Here is a 14411-nt window from a genome sequence, read left to right on the forward strand (position 1 = left end):
GTTACTGCATCCATAATTCACAAGTTTATTCCTATTGCAAGATTGTTCTGTATAAACTATTGACTTCACAGAAAATGTAAACACTACCAGACTGACAGAAAATGTTTCAAATATTTACATCAACTTCTTTCAATGGTTGTAGTTCAGGGGCTCGATTCTTGAATGCATACTGTGCAGTTACCTAAAATTGAAGGAGCTCTGCAAATATTCAGGTAACTTAAAAAAGAACATTTTTTTAAGCTAAACATTTTTATTTAAGTATTTAAGGGGATGCTGGAGCCGCAGGCGAACTCGATCAGCGTCGATAAAGAAGTGCTCACCGACTATATCTGTCCTTGTATAGACAAAGATATAGACAAGGATAGCACGCTACATTGCACGCACACATACGCACGATATACACATCGAAATTATACTTTTATATTATGCTTCCAAATCTTGATTTGGGGGGTTTATCGATGTTTTTATTGTTGTACAATTCAGGGGAACTTGTTTTCGCGTTCGTACCAATGGTATATCTCTTATATGAAATACATCTTGTGACGAGCTGACAGCTCGCCGCAACTCGAGACGCCATATTGGGATAAAAGTAGATAAGGAAATCTGTACTTTCGTAATTTTTTCTCGTTTTCTATATAAAATCGGAGTTCCCCTGAATCATTAATGTATGTACTGCAATTCTGGAGAAGGATTTTTAATTCTGTCAAATATTAACGACGCTACGTTTCGACAAAAAAATGCCGGTAAAACAGACGGCTCCAGCATCACCTTAAGGGGATGCTGGAGTCGTCTGTTTTACCGATAAAACTAATTTTCTTTCTACTCATGTAACGTCCTAGCTCGCCATAGTCCGGTCTAGTGGACTGCTGAACATTTTTCGGTTTTCTAGTTTTCAGATAATATATATCACATAGTAATAACATATAATTTTCTTATATTAGAGGAAAGTCCCCTATTATGAGATAGGAATCCTAATATGAGATGGCGGGGTTTTTTCATGGTGGGATCAACAGATGGGGCCTATATAGGGCCTTTTAGCTTAACATATCTCATATTAGGATCCTGTCTCATAATAGGGGACTTTCCTCTATAAGTTTCCTTATAATAAGTTCAGTTTAAATTTAAATTATTTTCTTGACCTCATATTATTAGAAACATCTTATTCAAATATATAAAAAATAACTTCCTCCGCCAGTGAATTAAAAACGAAATATTCTTTATTCTCGACTACCTGGCAAATTATAATTATGTGCACATAATAATAAGACAGTAATTTCACATTATACAAAATTAAATTAATTAAGAATAAAATTTATTAAAATAAAAAAAATTAGCAGAAATTATAAGAAATGCAAACTTAAGAAATAAGCTTGGTATATTATGATAAAATAACAATTATCAATTCATTATGCATTAGAAGATAGTTATTAAATAATAAGTTACTAAAAGATAATTATTAAATATTTTTGTAATTTTGGTTAAATTTATTTTATTTTAGTAAATTCTGATTCTAATACAATTAATTTAATTTATTTTCTATTTTATAAAATTACTACTTTATTAATATAAATAAAGATTTATTTTCTAAGGATAAAGTATGTTTTTCTATTAAATAATTAGTTTCTTTTTAAATAAAAAGAAAATAACGCAAAAAATTTGAAGTATACTAAAATAATTTAAAATGAGATAATCACCCAAAATTTTAATTTAATAATAAACAAATATAAGTATATGAGTAAAATAAGTAATATCAATGTATATAATTTTACTTACTTATAAGGACCTCATGAAGATTCCTGCTTTCTCGCTGATCTACATTTTAAAAAGTTTACCTCCTTACAGCGCACTCCCGTTGCTATATAGCGTTTTATCAACTCATTGGCAGTTTCGTTATCTTCTCGAGCGGCCGCAAGAACCGCACCCATTGCCAAAATACCCCAATCGCCTAGAAGAAAGCCTGTGCCGGAGCGACGTTGCACCATTGATAAAGACGAACGCAGATAACATTCAGCCAATGACAAATGCTTCTTATTGGTTTCTGCTTCCAAGGCGGCACACTCGGCAAGTCGCATAAATGCATAAGAATCATACATACATACATACATACATATCAGAAGAATAGATCTATTATATGTTTCAGAACAAAAAATATTAACAATGTTTAAACTGTTACCTCATCTAATACCTCCGAAAGCAATGAAAAAAATTGATGGAGTATGCAAAAAAGCTTCTATTTATGCTGCCGAGAAATGCATGATAAGGACTGTGAAAGTATGTACATATTTAAGAAAAAATTGAACTTTTATGGTCTATTCTCTATTTAAATTATATTTAGCTGTGGATTTTTTAATTTAATCATATTAGTAACTTTGAAGCAAGCCAAATTTTGCACATTTTAATTATATTTAGTTCTTTCGACGTTAAATACCGAAAGCGGTCGATGGACATTACATATATAGAGAGATAGAAAGAAAGATTAGAAGAGGCAGCGTGAGCATTACGCAAGGATGATTGGCGGCACTTAATGTGTTAACGCTAGACGTTGCATGCATAAAGAGAAAAAACGAAATAAAAAGAGATAGCAAATGCTTATTACAGCGTTTCATTAAAATGCACAAAATAAGGCTTATTATAAAATTTGATAAACAATATATCAATTACATTATTGTTTCAACTATTTCTTGTTTTTTTTTTTTTAGATTGCTGGAGATGTTACTTTAATAAGGCATGAAGCAAAGCAGCAAGCCCAAATGTTAAAAGTTACACTTCAACCATATATCATTAATGTCGATGGAGAGGATCTGCATGAAATATATGTTTGCGTCGATGACATATTATATAAAACAAATACTGCTTTAGAAGCTATTGATGTCTGCTTCAAAGCATTTCAAGTTTTTCATGTAAAATATCCATCAGCTTGCGAGCATTTATGGTTGCTAATTCAAAAAGGTATTTACATGTTCGATACTATATATGATGCACAAATACCTCATATACAAAATGTGTTGAGCAAAATTGTTAAGCCCGATGAAAAGAACATAGATACTTCTGATCATCCTGATGAATTATCAGAATAATATTGAATCTTTTGTTTTAAATATATATAAAGTTCTTTCAATTTACAGTTCCTTTAAATTACAGTTAATACTTTAAGTTCTTTAATATAAGATTTTTATTATTTTTTTCAAAATGAATTGTTTTTTTTGCGAGAAACAATTTATAACTATGGACCATGTTATGCAACACGTAAGGTTAAAACATAAGTTTATGTTAAATTGTACTGTTACGTGTAAGTTTGACAATTGTAATGATCAGTTTACTAATGTTTACTCTTTACGAAGACACGTTCTCAATAAACATTATATATCAGAAACAAAATTAGCTTCAAGTATAACTTCAAAGCGTATAAATGATACAGTTCTTGCCACAAACGCTTCTGAAATTTCTGATGCGACTTCAACTATTCCTCATTTTGATCCAAAGTCAAACAATTCTAATGAGAGTCAAAAACAAATGTATAACACGATTGAAACGAATGATTCTGTAAATAATGAAAAGTTTGACATTGACGTTTACCAATCAACTGTTTTTAAATCGGCTCTTTCTACTATAGTAAAAATGTATGCTGACTTAATATTAAGTAGAGGAACAATACTTAAAATTACTAAAACTGTAAGTAACATTTATTTAGAAACGTGTATACAAGCTTTACAGCAGTGTTGTGAAAATAATAATAATTTGAATATTTCGTTAAACATGCTAAAAAATGGTTTTGCATTCTTTAAATCAGAGACAAAAACTTTTAAATATTTAGAACAAATAAATTGTCTTTTTTTGCCTAAAAATATAATTGTTCGAACATATTTAAGTTTCGGAAAAGTTAGAAAAGTTGGCCGAAACAAAGTTCATTACGGTAAATTAAGTTTGATTCCTTTAGAATCTGTTTTAAAACGTTTTTGGGAACTCCCCAATGTGCTCGATGCAATAGATTCATTTGCTGTAAAATGTAGAACAAGTAAAGACTTGCAGTCGGTTTTTCAAGGTCAATTTTGGGAATCTGCATTAAGCGAAACAGGTAAATATATTTTTCCTTTCACAATTTATTTTGATGATTTTGAAATCAACAATCCGTTGGGTTCTCGAAAATGTAAAAATAAACTTGGAGCAGTGTACTGTTGTATTACATGTTTGCCACCAGAATACGCGAGTAAATTAGAAAATATATTTTTACTTCAGTTAAATAAATATGAGTATCATAAATTGTTGGGCAATAAAAAAATTTTTATTAACGTTGTTAACAAAATTCAAGAGCTTGTGAGTCATGGGATTGTCATAAATAAAAATAATAAAGAAACAAAGATTTTTTTCAAATTATGTTATATAGTAGGGGATAACCTAGGTTTAAATACCATTCTTGGGTTCAGTAAAAATTTTAATCAGTCGTATTGTTGTAGAATATGTGTAGCTAATAAAAAACAGATACAACATATGACAGTAGAAAATTCCGAAATTTTAAGGACAGTTGATAATTATTCAGAACATGCTTCTAATCATTCTTTTGGTGTAACAGAAAAATGCATTTTCAATGATATCCCTGGATATCATGTGATAAGCAACGCGTCAGTCGATCCTATGCACGATATAGTTGAAGGCGTTTGCCGCTATGATATGGCTAAAGTTTTGAGCAACCTTATTGATAAATATAAGTTCTTCACTATACAAATATTAAACGAAAGAATTTGTACTGTCAGTTCAAGTTGTGATAAAAACGTAACTCCCATTTTAAAACATAAAGCAATAAAAAATCAAAAAATTATTCTTTCTGCTTCGGAAATGCATTATCTTGTTGATAATTTGATCATTTTTGTTGGTGATTTAGTCCCTATAGAAAATCCGATATGGAAACTGTATCTTATGTTGCAAATCACTAATATTGTTTTATTCGACATTATTTCTGACGAAATAATAGAATTTTTTTCATCCACCGTCTCTCAATATTTGAATTTATACTTGGAATTTTTTAAGGGTAGTACACTCAAATTAAAACATCATAATTTACTTCATTATGGTCAACTTATGCGTAAATTTGGTCCATTAAAGCATATGTCTTCTATTCGTTTTGAAGGCAAGCATAAAATGTTTAAGGATAATAGTAAAGTAGTTACATCGCGCAAGGACCCATCCTATACTTTTGCTCTTAGGCATCAATTGTATCTTTGTAATAGATTTATTAATGACGAAGGTTTTTCATTACAAGTGATTAAAGGAGCGATACAATCAAAATTATTTTTAGTTGAAGATTTCGATAACATTAAACACATTCTACCTTCCGAGTTGTTTTATGATTATGATTCAGTTTCATGGGTTAGGGTGAATGGTACACTTTACTCAATCAATAATATTATAAACATGAGTAATAACTTTAATTTTTTATTTGCAAATATTAAGTATATATTAGTAAATTCTCTAAAAGAAGTTTATTTTCTATGTCAAACATACTCAAACGTTTGTTATTGTAATCATTTTCAATCGTTTGAAGTAAAACAAAGTAACAATTGGGCCATAATACAGCAAAACATACTCGTAGACTATAAGGTTTATACAAAACATTTCTTGTTTAATAACATAAATTATATTCCATGTACATTTTTTTCTTAGTATAAGCTATGCGAAAGAAGTTTATTTTGATTATTACTATGTATAAACGTTTACCTAAGAACGTGTACCTAAAGATATTAATAAAGAGTGTAATAATTATAGAAAATAAACGTTATAACTTATTTATTTCAAACTGTACCTTTTTCGTACTATAATGACTAATATTGATAGTGATTGATTAATTGTCTATATTATATAACATTTTGTATATTATTGTTTTATATAATTGATATGTAATACATATATTAATTACGACATGTAGAAAGAAAATTGACCTCAAATTAATTTTATATTGATTTATTATTATTTTATATTGATTTATCATGATTTAAATTGATTTATATTGATTTCATATATGCTTATTAAGACTGCGTTTCGATATTAACTGCCAGTACTGAAAATCTATAGTGTACGTAAACTATAGATTTTCAGTACTAACAGTGAATATCGGAACGCAGCCTTAATAAACATATATAAAATTAATATAAATCAATTTAAATCATGATAAATCAATATAAAATAAAAATAAATCAATATAAAATTATGATAAGTTATGATAAATCAATATAAAATTAATTTGAAGTCAATTTTAATTATTTTAGATAATAATGTATTATATTTTAATAAATATTTATTAAGTTTATGAAATATTTATCGAAAACCATCTTACTATTTTGTGTAATAAATCAAACATTAATTTGAAAGGAGATAATGCTTCTTCATTTTTAGATTTCGGATGCTCAGTTTTAAGTAATATTAAGTCCATTTAAAGTCTATGCCAGAGTTTTTCATAAAACGATTAATTAAATTTAAGTTAATATTTTGTTACTACAACAAGCGTTTCTGAAGATTTAATTTGTGAATAGTTCAAATTAAACAACTGTTTATTTAAATGTGGTAAACAGTTACTCAATTTTAGTAGCGCAACATTAAAAACCAGTACATAGAATATTTCTATAAATAAATATTTTCTACATTTTACTTTACATATCTCGTATGTAATAAATGATTTATTACTTTTCAGGAGACAGTATCTCATTCTGAACAATATTTTAATTTGATTCAAAATAATTGGCCATTGGTACTATGTGACTGAATTATTTACTCAAAACAAATTATTTTTTTTTTGATTGAACAATTTTTTTTTTCAGTGTGGCGTAGCCGAAGAGATCGAAGAGCAAGCCGAAGAGGTGAATAACGCGACCATGGAACAGCACGTCGTGAAAGAGCAGCTCGCGGAGGAACAACCGCCGGAGCAGCTGCATCTCGACGGGCAGCAACATTTGGAGAACGGCATGACAACGGTCGATCCCTATCTGGATCCGCTACTGATGATGCAAGAGCCAGTGCACGTGTCGCATGATGCCGGCCGTGCCGCAGCCGTACATGTATCCTGGTCACTATACATGTTCGGGCCTCCCTTGGTTAACGTTAATGGTGTTACCATCCAGGGCGGGCCATTGGTGAGAACTATGGACGTAACAGCTATGACAATGGTGTGCGCCAAGCGAAGAAAGAAGAGAAAGAAAAGAAAACAGAGAAGACCTACTTTGGGTAACACCGAAGATGAGGAAGAAGGAGAATACCCGATCAGAATGTCCGACCTCGACCGCGACTGCAACGACGACGGCGGCGAATCGACCGCTCAATCCCGAGTGCCAGAAATTTCACAGTTGCGGCCGGACCTGCAATCGCGAATCCCTCTGGTCCTGTTTCGACATCCATCGACACCACCGTGGCCGAAGAAGTCGAAGATACTGATCTAATATAAATATCAAACAACTTAAATAGATGATAACAAAACACCTATGTGAACCTGGCACCCGACTTTTTAAAAAATTAATTTTTTTACGGAAAACGTTAGCATTTCGTTTGTAGTTGTTTGTAGTAACAAAAATTTCGTTTGTAGTTCAATACATTAAAGATTATAAACATTTAAAAAATGACTCGCACTTTGAGATATCTCAAATCCGCTTGCGCCATCTTCTTCAGAATCGTTTGTAGTTGTTTGTAGTGCTTTTTCTTTTCGTTTGTAGTTGAACCGTTTAAAAGTTACAACAATTTAAAAAAATAACGGCAAATTAAACGTGCAGCTATAAACGAAACGAAAACCATTACAAACAACTACAAACGATTCTACATCGAGTCGCGCAATCAGTTTTAAAATAACTCCAAAATAGGGGAAGTTACACTTTTTGTTTATTGCAAAAATATAATAACTTTTGAACGGTGCAACTACAAACGAAAAGAAAAGCACTACAAACAACTACAAACGATTCTGAAGAAGATGGCGCAAGCGGATTTGAGATATCTCAAAAATTGGCAAAGTTACACTTTTGTTTATTGCAAGAATATAATAACTTTTAAACGGTGCAACTACAAACGAAAAGAAAAGCACTACAAACAACTACAAACTATTCTGAAGAAGATGGCGCAAGCGGATTTGAGATATCTCAAAAATTGGCAAAGTTACACTTTTTGTTTATTGCAAAAATATAACTTTTGAACGGTGCAACTACAAACGAAAAGAAAAGCACTACAAACAACTACAACGATTCTGAAGAAGATGGCGCAAGCGGATTTGAGATATCTCAAAAATTGGCAAAGTTAGGTTTTTTTTATTTTTTTAATTTGTTGTAACTTTTAAACGGTTCAACTACAACGAAAAGAAAAGCACTACAAACAACTACAAACGATTCTGAAGAAGATGGCTCAAGCGGATTTGAGATATCTCCAAAATAGGCAAAGTTAGGTTTTTTTATTTTTTTAAATTGTAATTTTTAACGGTTCAACTACAAACGAAAAGAAAAACACTACAAACAACTACAAACGATTCTGAAGAAGATGGCGCAAGCGGATTTGAGGTATCTCCAAAATTGGCAAAGTTAGGTTTTTATTATTTTTTTTAAATTGTTGTAACTTTTAAACGGTTCAACTACAAACGAAAAGAAAAGCACTACAAACAACTACAAACGATTCTGAAGAAGATGGCGCAAGCGGATTTGAGATATCTCAAAGTAGGGTGCGAGTCATTTTTTAAATGTTTATAATTTTTAATGTATTGAACTACAAACAAAATTTTTGTTACTTACAAACAACTACAAACGAAATGCTAACGTTTTCCGTAAAAAAATTAATTTTTTAAAAGTCGGGTGCCAGGTTCACATAGGTTGTTCGCCTACGCGAACTTGCAAATAGCCGCCCGATAAAAACAGTCACGTCACATCCACGTCGAATCCACGTAATTTACGTGGACTACGTGGATGCAGATTTATCCACAAACTATCCACATGGATGCAACGTTCTTTTCTCATCACTACATCGAAGTCTATTATCTCCGAAATATCAATGTAGATTCTCTGTGGATATATCTATTAAGAAATATGTACAGGGAATTTTTATTGATATTTCGAGGATAAAAGACTTCGATGTAGTGATGAAAAAAAAACGTTGCATCCATGTGGATAGTTTGTGGATAAATCTGCATCCACGTAATTTCTATTAAAGATTATAATTAATCAAAGTGATATAAAGATTATAATTAATCAAAGTGATATAAAGATTATAATTAATGAAAGTATTATTATACTGCGTTTATGCGCTAACCGGATGAGGTCCCGATCATTATTTATTAGGGATGCCATAAGAAAGGTTTCCTTATTTTTGTCTAGTGAGGCCCTTGTAAGGATTTGATAAGAATGTTTAACCTTATAAATATACTTTTTTCATAAATATATTTACGAACACAAAATTTCATAATGAGCCGGCACTGGTTTCTGACATTCACCCGACATTAAGAAATATTATATCATATATCCAATTCAAAATTTTATTACTCTTTTTAAACTGTATTTGTTTCTTAAGATGATTTTTGAAAAATATATATTTGCGCTGGTTATGACATATGTAGGACTATATATAACGCTTACATCAAATTAAGAAGTAGTCTACCACGTAAGGCAGTTGGCTCACGATGCAGAGGTCCCGAGTTCGAATCCCACCAAGGTAAGTGTGTTTTTCAAATACGAGAAAATATTTATAATCATAGACTGCATCTTAAGAAACAAATTTAGTTAAAAAATAGTAATAAAATTTCGAAATAATAATTTTTTTTATGTCGGGTGAATAATTATTCAGTGAAACATGTCACTCTTTTCAGAGTTGAATAATCACTCCAAGTAAAGAATGAATAACTCACTTTTTCGAAAAGTGAAATTTCACTCCAATTAGACTGGCAGTATTTTCACTCTTTTGGAGTGAGATTCCACTCCAAGAAATTCAGAGAGAAAGCTCGTGGATTTCACGTCAAATCGATGATCTCATCCACGTGGACTACAGTACCGTTCTTGAGCGGATTGTCCACTCGAATGTCCACGTGGATTCCACGATGCTGATCCACGTAGCAATAACGTGGATTGCACGTACTGTTTTTATCGGGCGTTCGATGCCACGGACGCTGACCGCACTTCACCTCCTACTGCACGACACTCCCGATTCACTCCGATTCACAAATCCCAGGTTGGTATTTACACAACTTATAAATTGAAATAAAGAGAATAATAATAAACAGTGCCATCGGGGCACATGCAACGACAATCATCAGCCACGCCATGGTGGCGACGGCGCGGTGACTGGCGGTGACTGCCGGCAGAGCAAATCTAGAATCTCTTTCCAGCCCCAGCTCCAGCCTGACTCGTAAATCGAGTGGTGGGGATACTACGCGCGCTCCGTCTTCGAGCTTCGGCTAGCTTCGGCATACTAGACGAGGACAGTCATTTATCCTTGTTGTTCATCGAGTGTTAAACAAGGATAAATGATGCATTATGCGCATCATGTGTGAAACGGAAATACCCCTGGTAAACAGCAAGAAATCTCTCCTGAACGCGAGGGAAGGATTTTTTCGGCGGTGCGGCGCGACGCGACGAAATGCCCTCGTCTACTAGCCGCGAGGCTATGTATATATAAAATTATAATTAATATAATTGTATAATAGTTTTCCACGTCACTTAAGAGGTACTATTATAGACGCGTTTTTTTAAGTGGTGTCTCCCGTAGGCCTATTCCGCTAAAAATAACACTATGAAATGATCGTAGCTTGTCAGGGGGACAAATAAAATTATGTAATATATGTAAAAAATTGCACTTATTGCTCGTCAAAAAGATAAATCAAATTAATAATTTAATAAATTTGGTAAATAAGCTGTATATATAAAAATAAAATAAATAATAAATATAAATAAATGTAATATATAATAAATAAATTTTTACATTTTTACCCTGATCTATTGCAATAATTTTGACAATTTTTTTCCAATAAGTATTCTGAAAAAGACAAGACACGTATTTTTTTGTTTGGATCTACGATTAATATTTTCGATAGTGTAATTTTAAAAATTAAATTTTTTAGTAACTACTTTTTAAAATGTTAATATCATGGAAATGTTTAATCTTATCGAAAAACTATATATACATCAAATATTATACATCATAGTAATTTATTTTAAGGGGGGAACCTGGTTTAGGAGGCTAAAAAAAAGGAGATTTTTATGAATTTTTTTTATTGACAATAATGCAGTTGAGGTTTCTAAACCTTTTTACAATATTTAACTGCTTATTTGAAGAGGTAAAAAATTTTTATATCTGTAAAATAATTGCAAAATGGCGCCGTGGTGTATCTCTAATCAGAGGCCTCGCCAACCGAGTTTGCCAATCTGCGGGAAAATGTAGCCGCAATTTTTGATCTGAAACAAAAAAACAAAAAGATTATTAATTTTCATGTATTTTTATTCTATGTGAACCAGGAACATGGTTAAAAAACTGTAAAATACAAAATTTTTTAGCACTTGAACAAAAAATGACATTTTTGAGAAAAAGTATCCTCCATTTTTATGCAATAACAATTATTTAAATTAATGTTTTGACGTAGAACTACGTCTTTGTCGACAGTAAGGGGGGGTAAATTCAGGCACAGATGCAACGTTTTCTTGCAACGTTTTCTTTTCCGCGAACTACTCATTTGTTAATGGACCGAATTTTAAAGAATTATATATGAAACAGGGGTAGAATTTTCTGGGAATGGCGGTGGTGGGGTTAATTTTTCGATACCGATTTTTTTTAACCGGTTGCGTAGTTTTCTTTCTTGCAACATTTTCCGCGAACTACTCATTTGTTAATAGACCGAATTTTAAAGAATTATATATAAAACAGGGGTAGAATTTTCCGGGAATGGTGGTGGTGGGGTTAATTTTTCGATACCGATTTTTTGTTATATTTTCGAAAATAATAATCGTAGAGTAATAAATAAGATGTCATTCGATAGCTTATATAGTCCCATTAAGGTTGATATTGAATTTGTTGTCGATCGGAGAAGAGGATACCGATTTATGCCTAAATAGAGTATAAGTTATACATGTAGTCTTATATTTTTTTTTAAGATTTAGCTTTGTTTTCTGGAAAAGTTTTAGTACTGGTTTCATGAAAATCGGTTTACAATGAAAAAACTACTAATTTATTTTAATAACCGATTTTCTAAAGTATTAAAATTTCAATGAATCGGAGACCTCATTAAAGTACCGGTATTGAATTTGGCGTCAATCGTTGAAGGAGTTACCGATTTATGTCTAAAAAAAAGTGAAGTTATACATGTAATCTTATATAAAATATCATTAAAGAAAGGTTGGCATTTACTTTGGCGAGAATCGGGGAAGGGGTTACCGATTTCTGCAATAAATTTATACTTTCTTGCAACGAAAACATGCAACACTAATATTTCTCGAAAAGTATTAAAGGAATTTTAGCTGAAGGAAGGATCCTGGGAGGATCCTGTATTGAATTTGGCGTCAATTGTTGAGAAAATCGGTTAATAAAATAAATGAGTAGTTTTTTCGTTGTAAACCGATTTTTATAAAACCAGTACTAAAATTTTTCCAGAAAACAAAGCTAAATTTAAAAAAAAATTAAACGGGCACAGTAACAACTGTGCCGCAAACAACAACGTAGAACTACGTCAACTGTCACTATTTCATGTTAAAGTATTCAGCAAAGGAAAGTAGACGTAGGGCTACGTCAACTGTCACTATTATTTAGCGAAAGACAGTTGACGTAGTTCTACGTTGTTGTTTGCGGCACAGTTTTTACCAATGTTTGAGATTCACATAGAATGGTTGTTCATTCTTTAGTTAACGCACTTTGAATCAAGTCGATTGATTAATTAGTTTTTTCTCTATCTTTCCCGCAGATTTTAAGAAAGTACGAAAATGATATTTCTCGAGAAAAACGCGTTTAAAGTTTGCGGTACAAAGAATATCATTTATTGGTGACTTACCGGAATCTTATGCTAATCAGCTATACCAGGGCCATACTGCAAGCCTTCAGCTTCTTCATAAAACTCATTTCGCTGCATTTGCTCCAGTCTACGAGCTGTCCGAGTAATCCGGACAAAAGAACCGAGGGACAGAGCGCGCGGCCCGCTCCGGCCGAGCGCTCGTATACCTGCGCGACTCTGACTCACCATGTGTTCTATAACTTTTAAAATACTTCGAATTGGCTCTGAAACTTTGGGAATATATTCTTGAATTGTTTAACTATCGATTAAGCAAAAAAAAAATTCGAAAATTTTGACCCTATAAACCAGGTTCCCCCCAAACTGAACAAATTTCATCCCAGTCATTTTTCGATAAGATTGAACATTTCCAAGATATTAACGTTTTAAAAAGTAAAGCTATCAAAAAATTCAATTTTTACAAAAATCACGTTGGTGTGATCAAATATTGATCGTAGGTCCAAACAAAAAAAATACTTGTCTTCTCTTTTACAGAATACTTCTCGGTAAAAAAGTTGTCAAAATTATTGCAATAGGTCAAGGTAAAAATCTGAGAATTTCAGCGACAATGTTCCATATACATACACAGTAAAAAATCGTGCGTCCAAATGTTAAAATTTTCTTGTGTTACCAAGATTTGACTATTATTTCAATGTAAAATTAACATACAACAGCTATGTTATTATTTTCGTAACATTTTCATGTGTTATATTTATGTCAACGTGATAACTAACACTTTATGTATGTCATTTAGAAATTGAATATTATTTTGAGTTCTTTTAACATAATTATTTCAAAAATCAACACGTCTTAAAGTTATTTTAACATAAACAAAAGTTAAAGTAAATCTTCAAATAATCGTAAACTTTGACATATAAAATAATCAAATTTACTATAATATGTGTTAATAACCTCAAAATAAAATGTATAATATACATTTCGTAAGAGTTACATTAAATCAGACGGAGCAAAATGTTATATCGACATTTATACAAGTTATTTTTACATTATACTTAAAGTTAAAAGAATACTATAATGTAAAATATAGTGTCAATAAATTAACATTTCTAATTTGTCAACAAGTAACACACGATGAATGAGTTATTTTAAACATAAATTTAGAGTGGACTTTCTGGGACATTTGAAAAATGTTACAATTAACATTTTATTTTTTACTGTGTATAGCGAGTGTGACGATCATGACACGCGCATTAATGTTGAATTATGAAAGCGTTTTCAGTCGAATTGCATAATTTTTATACTCCGCCGCAAGCTTAAAAAACCGAGCTTCGGAAGACAACTTTTTCTAACGTCGGCTCGACGTCTTCTTCGTCTCGAGTGCCTCAATAAATAGCACGTATAAACACCTGATATGACTGATAAACATCTGAGACGACAATAGCTGATCGGTGTCAAGACGACCTCAAAATCA

General features: G+C 31.6%; 1 long non-coding RNA gene across 1 annotated transcript; it reads right to left on the reverse strand.

The window, feature by feature from the left end:
- Positions 1-5417: 5417 nt before the first annotated feature.
- LOC139785138 (uncharacterized) lies at positions 5418-10151 on the reverse strand. The gene is made up of 3 exons (XR_011721835.1): positions 9857-10151; positions 7208-7420; positions 5418-7128 (listed from the first exon to the last, which is right to left on the reverse strand). It is a non-coding gene; the product is annotated as an uncharacterized lncRNA (long non-coding RNA).
- Between the last annotated feature and the right edge of the window lie 4260 nt (positions 10152-14411).

Source organism: Temnothorax nylanderi, unplaced genomic scaffold, assembly GCF_030848795.1.
Source record: "Temnothorax nylanderi isolate EJ_2023f unplaced genomic scaffold, tnyl_v1.0 TNYL_tig0743_pilon, whole genome shotgun sequence".
Taxonomy (NCBI): Eukaryota; Metazoa; Arthropoda; class Insecta; order Hymenoptera; family Formicidae; genus Temnothorax; species Temnothorax nylanderi.